This window comes from Cryptomeria japonica, chromosome 7 (assembly GCF_030272615.1).
Source record: "Cryptomeria japonica chromosome 7, Sugi_1.0, whole genome shotgun sequence".
Taxonomy (NCBI): Eukaryota; Viridiplantae; Streptophyta; class Pinopsida; order Cupressales; family Cupressaceae; genus Cryptomeria; species Cryptomeria japonica.
The window spans coordinates 236,455,844-236,479,830 of NC_081411.1; positions in this window are offsets into that span (position 1 = coordinate 236,455,844).

Consider the following 23,987-nt stretch of genomic DNA (forward strand, 5'->3'; position numbering starts at 1 on the left):
GAGGAAGTACCATCAACCCCTCTAGATGATTTTTGTACTTTAGAGGACTCTAGGGGAGACCCTACTAGTGTTGTCCCCTATACTGCTAGCACCCCTATTAGTGTCTTGAAGGAAGAGTTAGCTACCACTCAAGTTGTGGAACCCAGCGTGGATCCCTTCACTCTAGTGGAAACCAATTTTGAACAAGGACTGGCAGTACCTCAAGATGGATTTACTATGGTTAATCATAGGAAAGCTAGGAGGAAGAAATCTCCTAAGAACAACAAGAATAGTGCTAATAGGAAGGAATCTCTAGGCCCTGAGCAAATCTCTAAGGCAAGGGAAAAGAGAGGTAGACCCTCCTCTTCTATTTCATTTGATGCTATCAATATAGAAAACAAAGAGGACTAGCCCAAGTGTTTTGAGGGATTTAAATCCCAAACTGACCCTCCCCAACTAGGTGAGCCTTGTTGAAAATTATATCTTGGAACATCAGAGGCCTAGAGGCCCCTGATCAGAAATACATCATAAAGAGATTTCTTAGTGCACATAAGAACATGGATTGCCTCCTCTTGCAGGAGCTAAAGGCAGTGGGCTTCACACTGCAAATTGGTCTCAAATTTATATGGGGAGAGGCCACCTCCTTTTACACTAACCATACCAAAGGAAAAGGTGGCTCAACCATACTCCTTAGCCCTAAATGGGCCAAAAAAGTAGTTAAGTGGGGACAATCCCCCTATGCTAGAGCTATATGGGTCTCTATTCAAATGGAGAACTAGAATTTTGGAATATGCTCTATATATGCCCCGAATGACTACAAAGAAAGAGGTGAACTATGGAACTAGCTAGAAAAGTTAGAGGATATCCGTTGGATTATTGGGGGAGACTTCAATATGGTAGAATCTCCCAGTGATAAAAAAGGGGGCAATAAATTTGAGTGGAAGGGAATGAAAAGGCTTCAATGGGATAGAATGATCAATAAACTGCATCTTTTTGACCCTATTGCTGGGAGGAAAGACAAGTTGAACACTATATGGTACACTTGGTGCAACTATCAACAACTGAATAAAAGGATCTACTGCATAATGGACATGCTCTACCTCAATAAATCCCACTTTATGATAGACGAATGCCCTAATAGTGACCACTATTCTATCTCCCCATACACCCTCTCAGATTGCCACTCAATAATAATGGGAATAGACCTCTCCCCAGTGGCCCCCCCTCCTCCTCAAGAGCTTCTTCATTCATCCTAAACACTAGACTCCTAGAAGATGAAGACCTTTGCTCTGCCCTGGCCTTTATTAAACTATTTACCAAAAAGGATAGGAAACAATTCTCTAATACAGATGCCTAGAATTCAAACATAAAAACTTGGACTATCCTTTGTCAAATAGTGGGCAAAAAAAGGCCAAAGATGCTAGTAGGGTAGAAAGACTACTCCAAGAGGATCTATGCAATGCAGAAATGAATCTTCAAAACTCTCTGAATGATGAAATCCTCACTTGCACTCTAATGATAATCAAAGATCACCTCAGGAAGTTTTAGAACCATAAAATTAAAGGGCTTAAAACCAGGTCCAAACTAAATTGGTTGGATTCGGGGGAAAAGGGCTCCAAGTTATTTTTCGACATGCTCAAAGTTAAGGAAGCTAAGGAGAACATCAATCCTATATGGGACAATAACACTCACATCACAAACTCCCAAGAGATCCTGCAATGTTTCTCCCTCTATTATTAGAATCTTTTTACCTCAGAGGAAGTGAATGAAGAACATAGACATGCTAGAGAGCTTATTAAGCAATTGACCCCACCCAAGCTTAATGAGGAGGACTATGAGGTTTTGGGGCACTTTATCTTAAGAGAGGAAATAGCCATGGCTATCTCCTCTATGGGCAATGACAGATCTCATGGACTAGATGGATTCCCACTGGAGTTATATAAGACAAATATTAAATGGATTGTAGATGACCTCCATGCCCTATATTTGGATGCTATATTGAAAGAAACCCTTGGCAAAGAGATAAACCAAGGGCTTGTCAAACTAATTCCCAAGGAATGAGACAAGACATTGGTCAAGAACTGGAGGCCTATCATGCTAATAAATGTATATTATAAAATATTGGCTAAAGCTGTATCAAACAGATTAATCAAAATACTAGCTAAGATTATGATTCCTACCCAAACATGATTTGTTAAAGGCAGGTTCATCCTTGAAAACTTGGTTACCTGCTGGGAGTCTCTAGAGTGGGCCAAGGCCTCCAGTCAGAATGGGGCTATGTTACTAATAGATTTCAAGAAGGAATATGATAGGATAGAATGGGGATTTATAATACAAATGCTAGCTAGTCTGGGTTTCCCAGACTCCTTCTACAGGATTGTCTAGACACTACTTAGTAATGCCAATGTAGTTGTGGAAGTAAACAGACTAAAATATGATAACATCACCCTCTCCAGATCAATTAGATAGGGGTGTCCTCTTGCCCCAGCCCTGTTTGTCCTGGCTGCAGATGCTATGCACTACATAATAAAAGTCTTTAGCTTATCCCCTAAAGTTAAAGGAATTGCACTTCCTAACAAAGAAGAAGTCATCAATATACAGTTTATAGATGACACAGCTATCCTCTTCTCCCTAAAGGAGGAGAATTTAACACATCTTCTTCACAATATCGAGATATTCTGCAAAGCATCAGGTAATAGAATTGCCCTCCACAAATCTACCCTGTTAGGTTGGACTGATGCCCCTCCTCTTTGGCTGTCTAAGTTTGATCTAAAGTGGGGAGGCCCAGCTACCATCATTAGGTACCTGGAATAAGGTTGATAAGAAACTCACCAAGTGGAACCGAAACTTCCTGTCCTTAGCAGGTCATTTTTAGGTTTGTCTGAAACTGCTATCTTCTTATAATATATACTGCTCCTCAGCTTGGTTATTCAGCAATTATCAGTTCAATTACATTCAAAAAAAAATCAGGAACTTCCTTTGGTCAGATGGAAAAGACAAAAAGAAGAAACACCCAGTTAAATGGGATTGGTGTATCAGATCTAAGATTCAGGGAGGCATGGGCCTCAAAGACCTCAAACTTCAAGGAACAACCCTGGCTGTGAAATGAATTTGTAAAGCCATTGATGGCAACGAACCCTGGAAGGTTCTTGTTAGAAACAATATTCAATGCTCTACTCAAAAATCAACACAAAAATGGAAGAACCTACCCATGAGAGATCTGATAGCTAGGAATTTTGAGGTCTCCCCTGCGGGTTCAGAAGTCTTCAAGTCTATATGGAAAGCCTAGAACCATGTTAGGCAATACATTAGGAATAAAGACATAATAGATAAGGAAGGCTCTCTCAATCTGAAAAGGTCTATATGGTAGAATGTTATGCACAATGGGAAATAGCTAACCTATCTTCAAGGATGCTCTGCTCTGAAATGGCACAACCAGGGACTGGTCAGATTTGAACACATTCTGGAAGATGGCACTCAACTCTCCTAGGAATCTCTTAGCTCTAAATTCAACCTCCCCCTCTCCCAGGCCAGAACCTATACCATCCTTAAGTTTTCACTTACTCCCATCCTTCCTGCTCCTCCCCCCCCCCCGCTCCCCCCCCCCCCCTAGCCTCCCTCTATTAGATAGATGGATCTCCCCTTTTGCTAACCAAAGCCAAAATGATCTACTCTCTCCTTACTAACTCTGTGGATATCCTTGATCACCTTAAATCCACCTGGAACCTTTCCTGGGACTCCAAACAATGTCATTCTACCCTTTCAAGATTCTGATCTTATCCGACTGAACCAAAGAAGAATTTTTTTGTTTGGAGAATCCTTCTTCATAAACTGCCACTAAAGGACAACAACAGAGACTCCCTATTGTGTAAACTCTGCCGTATCCCTGAATCTGTATACCACATCTTTTTTGGTTGTCATTTTGCTAGAGAAGTCTAGAATCTGTTTGGTATCTCACTTAAGAGGAATTATTTTACTGTTGAAGAGATGGTATTTGGTTATATTAGAGGTGGCAAGAAACATGCTAATCTTTTCTGGTCTTCTCTCTCTTTGGAAATTATGTGGATGATTTGAAATATAGGAATGATGATGTGTTTAATGGAAAGAGTAGGAACCTCACTGAGTCTCTTAAGAGACTCATCTGCTACCTTGTTGCTATGTAGGTCACAGTGGTACTAAGACTAGAGGAAGACAAATTCGATAGGTGGCTCAAGAATGGCTCTACTCTAGTTTTCATAAGAGAACTCTTGCATGGCTTCACATGGGACCACATGGGAAGCAATAAGACTCATTTTGAACAAGGGCTAATGAGTTTCATGCAAGAGATGGAGGCACGAAAGCAGAGGGAAGACTTCATCGAGCTGGAGCTGGAAGGACTACCCTCTGATCCCTACAGAGATCAGTTTATTGAAGGGAATGTGTTGGTTTGGTGGGAAGGAGAGCTAGGTTGGACTGCATGGCTCCCTCCAGCGGGCGATAACAATGACCCTGTTTCCTCCTTTGTGTTCAGTTAGCTCTACACCCTGTGATGCTTGAACATGTCTATCATTTTGTGTAATTTTGTAATTCAACCCCTATGTAAATGATCTTATATCATGTATTGAGCTCCTGCCTAATATAGCTCCTGCAACTTATGTTTTAACTCTTTAGTTGGCTGCAAGGTTTCTAGCCCAAACTCTCAAATTTTGTAACTGTTGTTTATATGATGCTTAATACAAAAAATTAGTATATTACTATTAAATTTTTTTAAATTGTTTAATTTGAAATTTGAAATTTTTTATTTATTAACTATTTATTAATTTATGAAGTTTAAAATTTATTGTATTTTAATTTCTTAAATATTTAATTTTTTAATATGAATTTATTTCAAAATCTATTTATATATAGTTTTAAATATATTTTAAATTTTATTAAATATTGATATATTGTAAAAAAATAAAATTAGTATATCTTTTAACAAAATGAGCTCCTCCACAGTTAAATGGAGATATTATTTCATAATATAAAAGTTGTTTTATATGAATGGAGATATTATTTCATAATGGAGATATTATTATCACCACAACTTGCACATACGAATTGATAAAGCACCATTTATTATTTAAATATTTTTTTATTTCCCACTTGTATTGGGTGCATCAACATTGATGTCATGGTTAGTTTGCATTCAATACGAATGCCTAACCGACTTGGGAGTGCTACAAATATCTCGGTGTTCCTTATTTTTGTTGTAGTTTCTGTATTTTTATAGTTTTGTAATTTCTGTGTTTTTACAGTTTTGCATCAAATAGGTATGTGTACTATAGTCTCTTTTCTTTCTTTATCTATTTATTTAGTTCCTGTTCCTATAAATTATTTTCCTAATTGCTTAATTTTAGGATGTATTGTTGCCAACTTTTCATTAACTTACTTGTTAGGGTACTCTTAAACTTTTTCATCAAACACTTTGTCATCAAACACTTTGTCATCAAACGGGTATTTTACATGACTATTATACTTTATAGCTCCATTTTGTTAGTTTATGGTTTAGTTTTTTTTGTTTCATTAGTGTCTTCATATGATGTCTTTATATATGAAAAGCATATGTTAGATATGCTTAGAACACTGGTCCCATTTGTTTTAGAAATAATTTTGATACAGAATGGGGCCATGCATAAACCATCAATATGTTATTTCTCAAGTGTCTATGTCCATGGATGAAAACTTATTTACATTCATTCATTTTCCTTAGAAAGGATTTCACGGTTGTTTATAAGTTGTATAAACTTCAGAATTTTATATCAAAATTTGAAATCATTGTACTCTATATTTATAATGGTTTGGCCCTTTATTCCACAAATCCTCCCCTTAAAATGCCTAATGATAATTTGACAAAATGATATTAATTCTAATTTTTATTAAAATCAGCTTATTAATATTATGTAGCTAACAACTTAGTTACATAGGATCTCTTTGTAAAATGTATGATGGAGACTGAAGTTCATGACCTTAAATCTGGAATCATTTTGGAGGATGGCATAAACTCAAGCATTCTTAAATTTGTCGGTCCCTCCCATGACTATGATCTGCCTCTCACCCAACAACACATTGTTTACTACAAACAAATTGACAAAATGCCCATATTAACCATTATTCCCATGGTGTGGAGAAGACCATAAACTAAATCTAAAATATTATAAAGTCATTAATCATTTAATATAAATAAGATATAATTATTTTACAATTTAATCATTTTTATTATAATATAAAATATATTTAAAATAATAATTTTCAATATAAATAAAATATAATTTTAAAAATATATATAAACGAAATTCTTGCTAAAAACATAACAAATATATATCTTCTATATTTATTGAATGCTAGTGAACACAATATAAATCCACTAAGAATATGAATGTGGGTTAATTAAGTTTTAACATTAAATTGTTTACAAATATTCATATGGAAATAATTTAAATTACCTATTGTGTGGATGAAGCAGACTCATTTTACAGGTATGAAAAAATTAATATATCTGTAAAGTTAAAAATATATTAAATTTTAAATATAAATATTTTTTTACATAATGAGTAATTTATAATAAATAAAACTTTATTAAGATAAAATATGTGATGTCTGTACATCTTTTTTAGTTTTAAAAAATATATTAAGTATATTATTATTACTATTTTTTTCATGGAAAAAAAAAATTAAAGAGTAATGCTCAAATATTTGAAGTCTGAATTTTCCATTTAAATATTCTTCGCATCATGGGACATAAGGGAAAGCAAATAATATAGGCGACAAAGCACTAGTAAGTCCAAATGCGAGAAGAAGAAATCAAAAAAGTTTGACTACAATATTTTGACTTCTGGTAAAATGTTTATTACTGGAGGCTTATTGGTTATACCGTCACTTAAACCTGGCAATTTTTTGTCTTACCATATGTAATTCACTCGATAAAAGTTAGATAACAAACACAGACATGCATTCTACGTTTGGAGATGCATATACGTTAGATTACGTTTGGACCTTTGGAGATGCATGTATGTCAGATTTCATTGTAAGTAAGAATAGAAAATTCAGCCAGGTTTAAGTGATGGTATAACGAGTAAGCCTCGAGTAATAAATGTTTGGAGATGCATATATGGTAGATTCAGCTAGGTTTAAGTGATGGTATTACCAATAAGCTTCTAGTAATAAACATTTTACCAAAAGTGAAAATATTGTAGTCTTGTTTGTTTTAAAAAATTTGGTTTGGTAATATTTTCCTAATTCCTGCAAACTTGTCTGATTCCTTCTTCTCACATTTGGACTTACTAGTGCTTCCAGCTACAATATATGGAGAACAAAAAAAAATATTTTCATAAAACTTCAACAACAACCAGTACTCAAAAAACAGGACAACTAAAAATGCTCATCAAAAGAATATAAAACATTCCTTTTGCTCTACTGTGCCTCTTTACTTTTTCCTTCTACTGTTCCACCTCTTCCTATTTATAAAATTGAAAAACCAACAAAAATAAAACAACTCACAGATAAACACCAGCACAAAACCTTACCAGAAAATAGAAATTTAAACTGATTGCACAAACCGTGCATGCTATCCTGGCATTTGGCCAACCACTGCCATTAGAATGTAATCAAAATTTCTAGATACTTTAAAACTCCTTAATTATCGTACCCTCAAATTCAATATAGAAATTTCATTTGAAGCTACAAACCTAGAAGAGTATATAAAAATATACAGACCAAAGCATCTTGAAGGAGATTGTAATTGAATTAGTTATATTTTTATTGTAAATTATCAAATTTAATTTATTCATTAACTCAATCATATATTTAGATTATATAAAATTTAAATTAGAAATATGTTATATTTAGTATATATTTTATATAAGATCATAAAATTATATATTTTAAATATTTTTGTTGTTTAATTTTATTAATGTTTAATTATAACATATATACAGATAATAAATATAATTTATAAATCGTTAAATATATATATATTTTATTTATTTTTAAATTTAAAAAAGTAATTATATTTAATACATAAATATAATATTAAATCTGGGGCACGACTTGCAAATCATAAGAGCGACACAAAAATTGCATTTAATCATAAATCACAAAAACACATCATTTTCTTTGAAATAACATGTGCACACACGTCACTTCAAAGAGGGGCAAAATGTAGACGTATAAAAATGACCATATTCCTAAATGAAAATTTTAGTGGGGTTATGCGCTAAAGAAAAGACTTTACGCGCTATAGTGGAGACCTCACGCGCTAAACAGTAAGTGGGATGCGCTAGACTGTTAACCGGATGCGCTAGGGAATGTTTCCCACGTGCTGTTTCTTGTTTCCCACGGACCTAAAAAAGTGGTTAATTTTAAAAACCGATTTAATATATGGGGTTTAACCCCACGGTGGGTGCCAGAAATGTATGCGAGAAAAGTGGGCTGATAAAGCTTAATATGTGAAAATAATTGCTAAATACTAGTCCACACACACACACAGGACTTCTTGGTGCAAGCTATGGAGTAACATAGTATTACTCAGCTTCTCAAGGTGGGTCCCATGGTTCTCTATCTCACAATGTCCCTCAAACCAATGTTTTTGCTCTCAGATTACTGAGCAAAATGGTTTAGGGATGGCAAATGCAAGAACGAGAGATGTTTTGATAGATTTTAGAATGAAAGGTATGCTAAGCTATGTATGATTCTAGAAATGCAATAAACTAGATGATAAGATGACAAGGTTAGTATGAATACTATCCTAACATGATATATTCAGTCTATGATTGAGCTAAATGATAAAGAAAGTATTATAAACATGTATATTTAGACTAATTTCTATTCCAAAGAGAGGCTAAATGATGAGCATAAAATGATATATAAAAGCTGGAATGTATTTGAGCATAAGTGTGATACTTCAAATTTGGAGGATGATCAAAATGGAGGAATGGGAGCTCTATTTATAGCAAAAATAGGGCAATGGATGGTTAAGATTGAAAGATTCAATCAAGGGTTGAGTTTGAAAGTTGGGGATCCATGTTTGTAATTGGCACCAATGAAATGGTGACAAGTGTCAACATAGGGTTGGGTTGAGAGAAGGGGTTGGAGGCTTTAAATGCCTGAGGAGACCTCATGGTTATCTAGAGGGTAAGGGTCTAGCTTAAGTTAGGCTTACCCAAGGGATTAAGAGTTAATCCAAGGATAAACCTTTGTGCAAATGATTAAGAGATAATCATGGTCAAAGCATTAAAGGCCTGATGAGACCCTTGGGTTGGGTGAAGGTTGAGTTAAATAAAATTCATTAACCATATAAGAGGGTTTGAGTTAACCATTAATGGTTATTGGAGACTTTGGGGGATTAAGTGGTTGAAGGTTGAAAGCCTTTAATGGTTATCAAAGACTTTGAGGTTTGAGAAGTGACTTCCCTTTGTTTAGGGATGTGACAAAGTTTAGAATGATGGGTTAGGCTAATTAGAAGCGATTAGAAGATTCTAGAAGGGATTAGAAAGAGGTTTAGGAAGGCAAGTAGGAGATGTAGGATTTTGCAAGTGGATGGAGGGATAATAGGATTTTAATTGAAATAAAGTAATTTAATTCAATTTGGTTGCAATTAAATAAATTAGATTTATTTAATTTAGGATAACTATTTAATTAAATTTGAATTTAATTAAAAGTGGATAGGGGGGATTTAATTGAATAAAATGATTTATTCATTAAATGGGTATAGTGAATTTTATTTAAATAAATTGAGTAATTTACTTAATAAAATAGAAGAATGCGGGTAATTTAATTAAATTGGATTTAATTAAATAGAGAAATGAACATAAAATATTCATTTAGGAATATGGTCATTTTTATACGTCTACAAAAAAAAAAATATTTTCATAATTATATTAGAATATATATAATACATAAATATATTATTAAAAAAATAAATTTTATTTTCATAAATATATTAGAATAAATAGTATTAAATATAATTGTATTATATATATTTTGATGTGTATTATCTATTATTGTTAATCTTGATTACAATATTTGAATTGTGGATGTATCTATCTCTATCTCTTTCTTTATCTCCCTCTTGCTCTATCTCTCTACTACATATATTTGGTTTTTGAGATTTTTCTTTCTTTCTTTCTTAAGATCATGTCGATGGAGGCTTCAATAAATAAAATCATTCACTAAATATCCTACCATTGAGACTCTTATTGCATAAATAACATCATTCACTAAATATCCTACCAATACACCTTATGTGATACACAACATTATTTGAAAAATAGATCAATTCTTTCCTTACTGTCTTTCCACATTGTTCAACATAACTATTGCACATCAACATTTGAATAGATAGAAATTATATTCTTCACTTATTTATATTTGAAATAGTTATTTCCATTTTAAAAAATAATTTCAAATTTATATTTTTACTTTTTATAGTTTAATAACATGGACACTCATATTTAAATATTTCATTATGTTTTGATTTACAAAAAGTATAGTTACCCTATCTTTATTTTATTTATTTATTTCATACTTATACATTCTTTAAATTTACTCCTATTAGGAAATGGCCAAAGATACAAATTGTGATGGTATCACTGAACTGTCTGCTGGAGATACAACCAAAAGTATTGAAAGCCCTTTATTGCCAATGGATATCACAACCACGCCAACAGAATCATGTTTTTCTATGAATAAACCAGAGTGTCTTGCAACTGATGTCCAAAATCTTGCTTCAATTGTGTCCAGTAGCTGTCATGATCAAGTGATAAAGACTCGTTTGCCTCCTTTTTCATTGATGCATATGAGGCATACTTAAAAAATAGGTGATTAGCTATTTTAGCTTCTCACAGTGTAATCACCGTACACTTATATTTCAGCTACAACTATCAGTAGAGATACTAAAAAGTTACTAAACAAACTTATATTTTGGTATTATGTGACCTACGTAATCTATCAATGTAAATTATCGACATAAGTAAATAAATAAACTTTTATTTTGGTATTATGTGACATGCCTAATCTATCAATGTAAATTGTCTTATATAATATGATTCTTTGAGCTTCAAACACTCATCAAATTTAGAAAGATATTTTTTACATAACTGATTCATATTGATGTATCTTAGAACCTTTTTTTTTAACTAAATAGTTTACAGATAGCCTAGATGAGTTGTATCACAAGGAATACTTTGCAAAATATTTGTTACAAGTTTCTTTCAATGTTTAATGAGATGTATAAAACTCATTATACACTCTCCATGTTTTAACTAGAAATAGTTTATAAAGATAGTTGAAAAAAAAAGGAAACATTGGTGGATAAATTCAACAACCATTAAAACACTTATTTTTTTCAAACAAATCAATCTCAACTTGAATGTTACTTTTAAGACTTATTTTTTAAAAACTAAATTTGTAGAAAAAAATAAAACTAACATATTTCAATTTATATAAACAAACATGCTATTCCCACTCAATTTCAACTACATGTTGACTGCAATTTCTTTGTCAAAACCTAATTTTCATATTTTCAACTTATTCACAGGCCAATAACTTCTAGTTAGTTTGAATTGAATGATGACAACATTAATTGCAAATGCCATAGCAGACATCCTTGCAGGCATGTCTCTTGTTGACCCTTCTTTACAAGTTACGGCAATACATTCCATTCAACAACCTCATTCTACAAATGTCAAATATTGAGTACAACTCTTTGATGGTATGCACACCCATCCAACATTACTTCCTGACAAATGAACAATCTTGTTCTGGAAGAAGCTTTAGTCATAGGCTCTATTCTCTGCCTTACAGAATATTCTTGCAAGATGTTTGACAAATACACGTATGTCAACATTTTCCAAATACTATTTTTTCATTCTTGTTTGTTCTTATAGACCTCCTTACTAAATAGACATCTCATTTTTATTGCAGGGCTATTATAATTGTTAACTTGGACATTATTTCAAATAATGCAGCAATCATTGGATCTCCAACTCCACTCCTACAAGCTATTGCCTACCTTCCATCAAATAGTTCTGAAGACCCATTGAACCCTTTCACAATTATTCCAATTAAAACATTGACCCCATATCACAAAAAATGGTCCATTGAAGGTCGAGCATTAGCAAAAACCCCTATTCACAAATTTAAAGATGTAGGTCATGATGGGAAAGTTTTTGGATTTGATTTTGTAGACTTATTAGGTTTTGAAATACACGTGACTTGTTTTAATGAACTTGTTGATAGCTTTTACCATGTTATTCACTTTGGTAGTCTTTATGTGATCTCCAACGGTCATATTAAAGTGGCAAACACAAAGTATAGTTCCTCCACAAACCCTTTTGAAATAATCATCCACAACTCTTCCATAGTAAGTCCTTCTACATGCATAGACTCTACCATACCCAAACATAGCTTCCACATTAAGAGCATAGATTCCCTATAGTCATTTCCTATTAATTCCCTTTTAGATGTCATTGGAATAGTTTTATCCATCTCACCTACTTCAACCATACGTAAAAGGGATGGCACTAAGACAATAAAGTGTACTGCTACAATCACAGACATGTCAAGTTGTACCATAGATATTAAATTTTGGGGTCACGACTGTCAAATTAAGGGCAAAGAAATATTTGAAATGTCCCTAGAACCGAATCCTCCTATTCTTTTGATCAAGTCTGGTCGTATAATATCTTGGAATGAAAAATCACTTGATACTATCTTTTCAACTACACTTTTAATCAATCCAGATTTTTTGGAGACCATAACATTACAAACAAGGTATGCCAAGAAAGGGCTTGACGAACCCTACATTTCATCGTCACAAAGCAACCTTTCCCCCCAAAGATTTGAAAAACCAATAGATATTTCATCTATTACTGATGAAATCTTTCCTGAGAAAAAAATGTATGTGTGAAGGCCACTATTACAAAACTTCACTTGGACAACGTTTACTACCTTTCTTGTCCACAAGTCATGGACAAAAAAAAAATGTAAGAAAAAAGTTGTGCAAAGCTCACCCAACACATTCGAATGCCCAAAGTGTTCTACTGATCTCTCTGAATATGATTTTAGCTACATGCTTAAAATGGACTTGCAAGATGAAACAGGTGAACTTCTTAAAGTTACTACATTCAAAGGACCATCAAATACCTTGTTAGGTGTTGGTGTAGAAGATTTTCAACTTCTTCTGGTAGAACCTAATGTTGTGGAACCTATATAAAACAATGTTATTGATTGTCAATTTTTATTTGATCTCAACATCAAAATGGTTCCATTTAGTGGCCACGAAACACAAAGCATTATTATTACAAGCATTAAACCTACCTAAAAGTTACATTTGACACTGTTTATGGATATGTATCCTATTTGTATATCTTTTTCAATATTATGCATTTGACTTGTCCATATATGTAAAGATATTTTTTGTCAAACATATATATCAAACTATTTTGCATTATTTATGGTATGTTTATAGATATATTTAAACAAGTATTTATGTCATCATCATGTATTGTACTTAGTCATGTTACTTCAAATAATGCTTCTAAACTTACTTTAATTAGCACAAGACAAAAAATTAACGCAAACATTCTATATATGTAAAAATAATCAACCTCAAATAAACATATGTATAAATCAACATATGTTGTATTATTTTCATTTATGATCAAAATTTCTTTTTTCAAACACTTAATCTCACAAGTTTCTATATAGTGATTTCATATGCTATTTCACATTACACTTGCACTTTTTTTGGTATATCAATACTTTTAAACCACTCTTGCAAATAGATACATGTCTTCAATTCAGATTATTGATTTGTTATATATTTATATTTCATATATCTTCATTCATAAATAGATCATATTGTTGTCATTCTCAACACACCGTGCCATGGAAATACAAAATGATACAATGGCAGAAAGATGTGCTCATCGAAATCAAATGCAACACGCAAGGTACCATGGAAGGAAAAATATTCTTAACAAAAGAAGATGAGAAACCCGACACTTTTTTGTTGGCAAGGCCTCCACATCCATAGTATCAACTCCCCACTTTCCAACTCATCTAGAAACACATGTGCCCCAAACCCAACATACAAGCCAACCTGCCCCAATTGCCGAAATCCATAGTCCCCCAGAATTTTGTCAAAAATATTACATTGCTAGAAACAAATTTCATTCAAAATCAGACAAGCTTTCAAACATTTCAACATGTCTAATTTGTATGGAGAGATATCCACGAATTAAAACCCAAGTATTTAATGGAATTAATACTTGTTATCGATGCACAACAGAAAAAAGAATGGGCACCGCTACTCAAATTGGAACAACATGGACCCTGGTGAGCAACCTTGATGTTTACAAATACTAACTCAAGTTGAGGAGATGTTGATAGCAAGGATTAGCCCTGTCCTTCAAGTTACTTATGAAAGAGGAGGCCAACTAAAATATAGTGGCCACACTATTTGTTTTTCTCAAGATATTTCTTCAATTGCATCCCACTTGCCCAGGCGTATAGATGGATTGGACATGATAATAGTAAACAAGGTAAGCACTGGCCAACAACAATACAACTTCTATGTTAGTAGAGGATGTGTCCATGAGGCATTACAATATAAGATTTCATATGACCCATACTACAAAGATGTAGAATAAGATGAATTAGCATTAGCATCTTTACCCATAAACCCCACCAATATATCTGACCTGCTATATGCAAGAACTTCATATCCTGATCCCATTAATCTAAGTTCCATGCAAGAAGATGTTACAAAGTATGATCCATTGATAGAGAACTTGCAAATGACAAATTCACTTGTGGCAAATCTTCCACCTGCACGGCGAGAGGTCGAAGAAGTGTGCTCTTTACTACAACTAGGGAAAGGACGCCCAACTCCTATAGTTCAATGGCCACCCATTTCCCCATCTCCTATAAATAAATACACTACTAAAGGATTCTTTGTAATGTCATTCTCTACTTTGTTCCCTAAAGGTATAGTTGCATTCAAACAACAACGTCTCAAAGAAGTTAAGCTACATGAGTATGCTCTCCATCTCTTAAGATACCATGATAATAGGTTTGGTCAAAACCCAAGGTTTAGGTAATTCATATTGAATATACTTATGCATCATAGAAGTCAAGCCACCGCATCTGTATTTGTCCACAAATAACTTGATGATTCAATGCCTATAATAATTTTTGACCTTCGTCACAGATTAAAGGACTTTCCTGATGACAAACTTGCAGATCAACTAATGCGCTTTAGCTCGTCAATTCGTAGAAAAAAACCATTCTGGAATCAACATAGAGGGGAACTTATAGACATGGTCATCTAAATTGGTTGTACAACTCTATTTTTCACACTTAGTGCAGCTGATACAAAATGGCTAGACTTGCATAATATCATGCCATCCACCACACCTATAAATTCATATGCAACAGCTAGGTGGAGGTTATAAAATATAGTTCAAAATCCACACCTTACTACAATGTACATGCATCACAAGTTTACTACATTTCATGAAGAAGTGCTGGAAAAAATTCTTGGTGCAAATGACTATTGATATAGGTATAACTTTTGCAACCTTCTACTTTTACCATCAACTCTTACTCTTCTTTTTTTGTTTGTTTTTTTCTAAAAAAATCATTTCCCGGGTATGAATGGCAACATAGAGGCTCTGCACATATCCATGGTTTCCTTTGGCCACCACAAGCACCTGACATTGGGAAATTACAATGGAATAACATTCAATTAGTACAAAATGCACTTGCTTACATTGATAAATATGTCTCTGTAGGGAACCCATGAAGTGTTGAATTGAGAAACCATGTCTTCCATCAATCCATTGTTGACGACCCTTGCTTGATGGATACAAGCATGATAGTGTCAAGTGATCCTTCCATTGACTATTGTGAATTGGCCAATCATGTTCAAAGACATACAAAGTGTACTATCTAAACCTACCTTTGTAGGAAGGGGACATCTCTTGTGTGCCATTTTAAAGCCTCTTGGAGCATTAAAGAAAATTCATCACTTTCTAATGATGCAAATGGCTAGCCTACGCACACCCCTCCTCGCAATGATGACCACCTAAATCTTCACAACCCATTTATACTCTCAATATGGAGAGCCAATGTAGGTTGCCAACTTGTTCTCTCAATTGATGTTGTGATCAAATATATTACAAAATATGCATCTAAAGCTAAAAACAAATTGGAAACATACCATGCAATGTTATCTTGAATATCAACCAACTTTGAGTCCAATAAACTAGCTCCTAATTCTTTTCACAAAATGCTTCTTGACAACCTTGTGGATCGTGATATAGGTGCCCAAGAAAGCTGCCGCGTTCTGCTAAAGCTGCCGCTCTCCCTTTGTAGCAGAACCTTTATTTCTTTAAATGTGAACCAAAAAAAATTCCCATGCGTACCAATCACATCCACAGATGCAACCACATATCCAAACTATATTACCTCTTACATGGCATGACCAATACAATTAGAGAGAATGTCTCTTATTGAAGTAACTCAAAAATGGTCCTTCAATGCATCAAGAAAGAATGATCAATGGAAAGAGCGAGCTACACTAGTAATAGTTCGAGTATCCCCACGATTCACAACCATCCCTGCAAAGGAAGCAAAAATTTATCAAGCATTTTGTTGGAGTGAACTATTACTGTACCACCCATTCCGCAACATTGCAATGGATTTCAGCTCAATAGATGATGAAATTCAAGCATAGTGGGAAAGGTTCTCACACAACTACAACCCATGGCATGTACATCACACACCTCCAGAAGAAGATGACAAATCCAATAGTAGCACTCTTTCAAGTGATGCAGAACAAATGCCAGAAAGAATCCTCAATGAATCGCAAGTACTATCAACTTCATACCCAAGACTTCCTATTCACCTCGATGAATTTGATATCCTTGGACAACGTGATATTGACTGAACCATGACCGGGGGGGACATCACTTCAATCGACAAGAACAAAAAATAGCTACAAATTTCATACACTCCAATCACCGAACATTTCAACCCCACCATGTTCTCCAGCAGTAGACCCAAAATAACCTATGTATACAGCAATAAAGGGCATATGATATAGTTATTTCACATCTACATGGTAATAGTTTGCAACCACCATTGAAAATTATTGTTCAAGGAACTATAGGCACAGGAAAGCCACACCTCATAAAAAGCATAAAATCAACACTCACAAGATCAACACCAACTGGACAATCATAATTATTGCTCCTCGCACCAACAAGAGTTGAGACATTCAACATACAAGCATCAACAATTCATTTAGCACTCCGAATTCCAATCAAAGAAATGGTCCCTCTATAAGGACAAACATTGGCAAGCTTCCAAGAAAGCATGTACCTAATTTGCTACATTATAATTGATGAAATGAGCTTCATTGGTCCAAAGTTAATATAACGCATTGATATTAGGTTACGTGAGGTAGTCCTTGCCCATAACCAACTCCAATTTGGAGGACACTCAATCATTCTCTTTGGTGACTTGGACCAACTACCACCTGTCAAGGACATACCTATGTATGCTTCAACTTCATATGGAGGGGCATTATGGCATAGCTTCATAACAGTTATAACATTAAAAAAAATATTTCGTTAAACTGGACAACAACCTGCTCAAATTGCCTTTCATGCACTTCTCCCTAATTTATGAAATGCAGAACCTATAATTGCACTGACAACTTTTAATGTCTTGGTAAAATTCAGTGCTTTCTTTTGCAGAGCAATCTATATTCTTATCATCCAGACACCTATTTGTAACAAATGAAATGGTATCATTACATAACAAATGCATGTTGTTGTCTATGGCCAAACCTATAGCCCTTTCTACTGTAGAACAACTCAGGGGATTCACATGCTCAATTCTAGATGAGGAACAACTTGAATCTAAGATCCTCGTTTGTATTGGCCAAGAAGTTATGTTATCTGCAAACTTGTCGGTGGAAACAAGACTTGTCAATGGTGCACTTGGACAAGTCGAAGAAATTGTATATAATGGCGGTGAAATACCACCCAAACTTCCCTTATTTGTTGTTGTTCAATTCAAAAATTACATTGGCCCAGTTTGGGACCACAACAACCCAAAATATATCCCTCTTGTTCCAATTAGTCGTGGTCTTCACCATCAGCTACCACTAAAAATGGCATGGGCCTTAATAATTCACAAAGCACAAGGCCTCACACTTCAAAGAGAAACAATTGACATCGGCAATACTGATCGCCAAGGGTTCACATTCACAGCAATTTCAAGGGTTTGTGACCTTACAAGTCTTTGCATACACCCTACATTCACGTTGCAAAGATATTCACGTATACAACATAGTCCATATGTTGCTCAGCGAAAACAAGAAGAGGAACTACTAACAACGTTGTCAAATGCAAACTCTTCAACAAATCATACATAAGTACAACAACTCTAGGTTTTTTCTCTTCAACCCCTTAACACATTGAATCTTCTAACTTTCCCATGCTTTTGAAAACAACAAACAACAATCTTATATGAATTTTTGAAATTAGAGAATAAAATGATGGTTTCATTCCATTCCAAATTTCATTTTCCTTTATTTTATTTCATCAAAATTTCTTATAAGTGGATCATTTACAAAAATTGTTAAAAACAAGTCCCTGTACTAAAACAAAACATGTTCACACATTTGTTCAAACCAATACTCTTTGTCCTTATATGGACTGTGCTCTATAAAACTCTATTTGACATTTTTTTGTGTTTTGTAACAACGTGTGAAATCATCAAAAGAATGGTTTGGCCCTAACATATCAATCTACCTATCATTTATTTCAAACACTTGCAGTTGCTGAAAATATGTATGATCTTTACATGGTTAAAGACTTGATGTATCCTAACATCTCAATCTTGTTTTAATTGATTCTACTTAATTTTACTCATCAAACAATTATCTTGATACAATGAATCATTGAAATGGTCTAACTTGTTAAAAAAACTATTCCATTTTACCAATTTGCTTTTCCATTTGATCATATTTTCATTTTTGGATATACTAGAAATTGTAACATCACAATCTTGTTTCATTGATTCAAGAGGACCTATACTATACCATATAATGATTTTATTGTTATTCTTTTATTTCACCATCTTGTATTCGACCTACCCATTGCACACCAAAGTGCAATTGCTAGTATTATAAAAATGTGTTGATATTTACGTCCTTTAACCCTGCAAGACAATTGAAATCATCTTGCCCGTCCATTTTTTTTCTATGGTCAAATATTCACGATCAGTTAGAAGCGTACAGATAGGTGCAAGGAGGAGCCGGTGAGGAACGTCTTACAAATTCATACCGGCGATGATTCATGATACCCTGTCACGTCCTCTATTAAATTGATGGAACTGCTGGAAAGTTTATCAGCTCTCCAATTAATGCGAAAAAGTTCTTGAAGTGCTTTTGCCGAGCAACCATGTGCTTCTTTCATAAACCAGTACTTCTGCATTTATAGATAGTGGGCATAGGTGTCCTCTGCTAAAATCTGAAACAAAATTTTGTCGCTTTGCTCTCAATTATAGGCTTTGTCCAAGAAAAAGCAAAGAATAGCTTCCCACGTGGACCCAATCAGCCATCAATTCAATAATCTTCTTACCTAACTTTTAAATCAGAATCAAAGAAAGATAATTATCAATAGCAGTTATTCCAAGGTACTTTATAGACTACGGCTAGGAAACAGGACATGTCATGCTGAACTCCTAATACTATCTATGAATGAAGATTTACTGGTATTTCTTATGATGACAATTTTGCTCGATTAAAGCTACCCACCAAGAATATTTTTCTCGACTAAAATTTTCAAGATATTATTAACAAACACATAGTTTCAAATATTCCCCAATATTTTCTACTCCGTTTTATAAATGGCAAATTATACACTTGCTCATACTCAAACTTTTCCCCGTTTGTTAAAATGAGAAGAATAGATTGTGTTGCCTACGGGCATTAGCATTGTCTTAAACACCAGTACCCAGACCAGGCATTATCCCAATTAAAATGGCTTCCTTAATATGCGACACCTGATAAACACCTACATTCACAGAGGACGCACCTCTTTTTACACCAATTAGACACTTCAGAGAGCATTAAACCCCAAACCTTTGAAGGATTAGAGACGACAGCACCTCCATTGTCGCTGACATCAGTGGCAACATATCTATTAGCTATAATGTTGGGGGCTTCTCGTCAAACAGAGGATTGGGCTTTGTTGTGGTAAGAGCACATACCTTTCCCAAAGCCTAAGACAGCCATATCCGAGATGGGAACGTCACAGCGCTATGTACTATTAAAAGTTTCAGCCCCATTATTCTTCATCACATTGAGAAAAATAAAAAAATAAATATTAGAGCTTCCATTTAGGAGCCAATTGTCCAAAGTTCAAACAACTTGTTATCATACAAACCAGGTTTCTGGGTCTCCTGCTACCTCGTGGCATCCATAGACGCTGGCAATCTGCAATACCCCTGTAATTCGTAACTGCAATTTCTTTCTGACACTCTGTTACCATACACAATATTTGGCCTAAAAATTGAGCTGTTTATCTCAACTGCTTGATAATACACAGTAAAAAATAGACCTATTAAAAAATTCCTATCAAGTTGATTGGTTGAGGGGAAAGAGTTTGATCACTGTTTAACTCTGCTGCCTCCGCAATAGTTCCATGCGTGGCAAGAACTATTCAGATGCTCCGTCCATGGCAAAATATTCACCTGACCATGCTGTCCAGCTAACAATAAAACCATGTCATGGACACTGACAAGAGAAAAAAGACGAAATATTTTTGAGGGGCTAAATAATATTCTAAATTTATTAATATTTCAACTATAAGTTTCGCTGGTTGCAATTGCTCCAAAAGATGTAAAAGGCCCTTCGAGTTTCACAAATCCCTTACTTGGCTTCACAGTATCCATCTTGACACAAATCATTTGCTATACAAAATATTTATTTATAAATTTTTCTTTTTAATCAACTCACCTTTATCATTTGATCACTTTTTTTGGATTCGTTATATCTAATTAAAACAAGTAATAACATTTGTTATTATCTGCATAGATATTGAAGATGGAATGACTCATGTGGAAACATATGTGTTATGAAATAATATTTGGTATAATTTATGTTTTTAATAATTAATATTATATTTTCAGATAGTATAAATTAAAAAAATTGTTATATATTAATGAATTATATATTATTTTAATATATTTATATATAATAATGTATAATTTTATATAATATATAGGGAGAAATAAATATAATTTCAGTATATTTTGTCAATAAATTTAATATATTTTTCAATCAAAATATTAAAATATTAAAAATTTATTACATTTATTATTTTAATTGGTATAATATGCCAAAAAAATACAATATATATTAATTATATTGAATTATATTTATACTTGATAATATATATTAAATAGAACATAATCTATGATAATAATTATCGTTCATATACTAATTTTATTTAAAAGAGATGTGTGTAAATATTAAACATATAATATATGTAATATAAATAAAATATAATATTAAATTTTAAAAAAATCATTTATACAACCCACTAATTACTATATTCGACTCTATTACAATTCTCAATATGTCCCAAGTTTAAGGAATTTTCTTGAAAAGAAATTGTATGTAATTTCATCTTGTCAAACAATATTAAAAAATGACTATGCGATGATGTCTCTTTCATTATGTTTTTATAGATGTCAATCATGTTGTTTGTCTGTTTTGACAAACCAAAAAAATTAATTAATAAGATTGATCTCTCTCTTTATACACACACACACACACACACACACACACACACACACACACACACACACACACACACACACACACACACACACACACACACACACACACACACACACACATACATACATATATATATATATATATATATACATATATATAGAGACACACACACACACACACACACACACACACACACACACACACACATATATCCATCTCTTTATTTATCCTCCCATATATCTCTATCTCCCTCTTTCACTCTCCTTCTCTATCTCCCCCTATCTTTATCTCTCTATGAATCACTCTCGCCATCTATTTCTCTCTATCTCTCCCTCTCCTCTCCCTATTTATTCTATCTTTACCTCTTCATCTCCCTCTCTCACTCTCTCTATATATTTCTCTTCCTCTTCCTCACGTACTCTATCTTCATCTCAACCTATTCCTTCCTCTCTCCCCCTTTATATGTCTCCCTCTCTCTAGATCGATCCATCTCCCTCCCTCTCCCTCTAGATCTTTATATTTATGTATCTTTGCCTCTCTATTGAGATCCATATTTATTTTCCCATATCTTCCTCTATCTATATATTTCTATCTCTTCCTCTCTCTCCCTATCTATATAATATCTATCCCTCTATTTTCCTCTCTCACTTTTCTCCAGGTTCTATTTATCCATCTTTATATCCCTATCTCTCTGGATTCAAAGGTTTTATTTCAACAATGTCTAGATCCCTATAAGTAGATGTATAGTTGATTTGAAGTTGTCACTTCTCTATTCAAACCTTTGTTCCACAAAAAAAAATCATTATCTTGATGACTTATCAATTGACCTTATGTACTACACAAATGTATAAAAAAAATATACCAAAAATTTCGCTAAATAACCTTCCCAACCTCCTCAGTGTACCCATTACACACCAACGTACAATTGATACTACTAATAATAAAATGCTTAAAATATCTTAAAAAATAGAATATTAACCTAATGGTAACCAAAAAAAAATGTACCCTATATACATGCCTCTAACGTATGTTCACTCTCATGTAAACACTTAATTTTTTTCCCGTCTTTTAATTTTCTTTTCATTAAATTACGCTCAAACATAAAATAATTACCCAATCGATACTTATTACAAATGGCGTTAGTTTAATAATATTTTCTGTAGGAAAGCATGTGTAAGACTTGGCAAAAACATTTTCGATGTTTACGGCAAAGTAAAAATAGTGGGGACTTGGTGAAAACATTTCTGCTGTTTATGGCAAAGTAAAAAATAGTCGGAAATGGGTGAAAATAAACATTTTCTGTAGGAAAGCATGTGTAAGACTTGGCAAAAACATTTTCGATGTTTACGGCAAAGTAAAAATAGTGGGGACTTGGTGAAAATATTTCTGCTGTTTATGGCAAAGTAAAAAATAGTCGGAAATTGGTGAAAATTTCTGCGTTGAATCGTTTTGCATCTGTTTTTCATTAATGGTAACGGTTGATGACTAAAAATAGATCTTCCCTTTCATATAAGAGTAGCCTTCCAAACCTCCTCAGTGTACCCCATTGCACCCCAAAATGCGATTGCTAGTAATAAAGCGAATGAGATATTATATATCAAACCTGACGAATAGACTTCAACCTCTTCCCCTCGCTATGGAGAGGGAGAGGGCATATCGCTTTGTTACAGTCATAACCGGTCACTATTTCGGCATACATAGACCATGGATAATATTCAGGCAGTCTTGACAGACGCATGGATGGAACAGTCACCCTTCAGGTTTCAACATCAAAGAGTACTGGTATGATTCTCGTTTGATAATATTCAGGCAGTCTTGACACACAAGAAACCCAGAAGAAGGATGAATATTAACAAATAAGCGTCTGCATCCAGCAATACTATGAAATGCAATAAATCATCGTACACAAAATAAAATGAAATGGTGTGACTTCAATTATTTCAGGTCACTGGGCCCTACTTATTGTTTATGTTTCAATTATGTTTATGGGATTTTGTAATTGAAAATCTATTAGAGTATCATCCTAATTCAATAGCAGTTCATTTGGATTTTTCAATTAAAAGTCTACTAAATTTTTTTCTAATGAGTCAATAGTCATTTTTTGGTGTACTTAGTAAAAAAAAAAGTAATTAGATCAATTGTGCAATTTTAATGGTACCAATAGAGATCA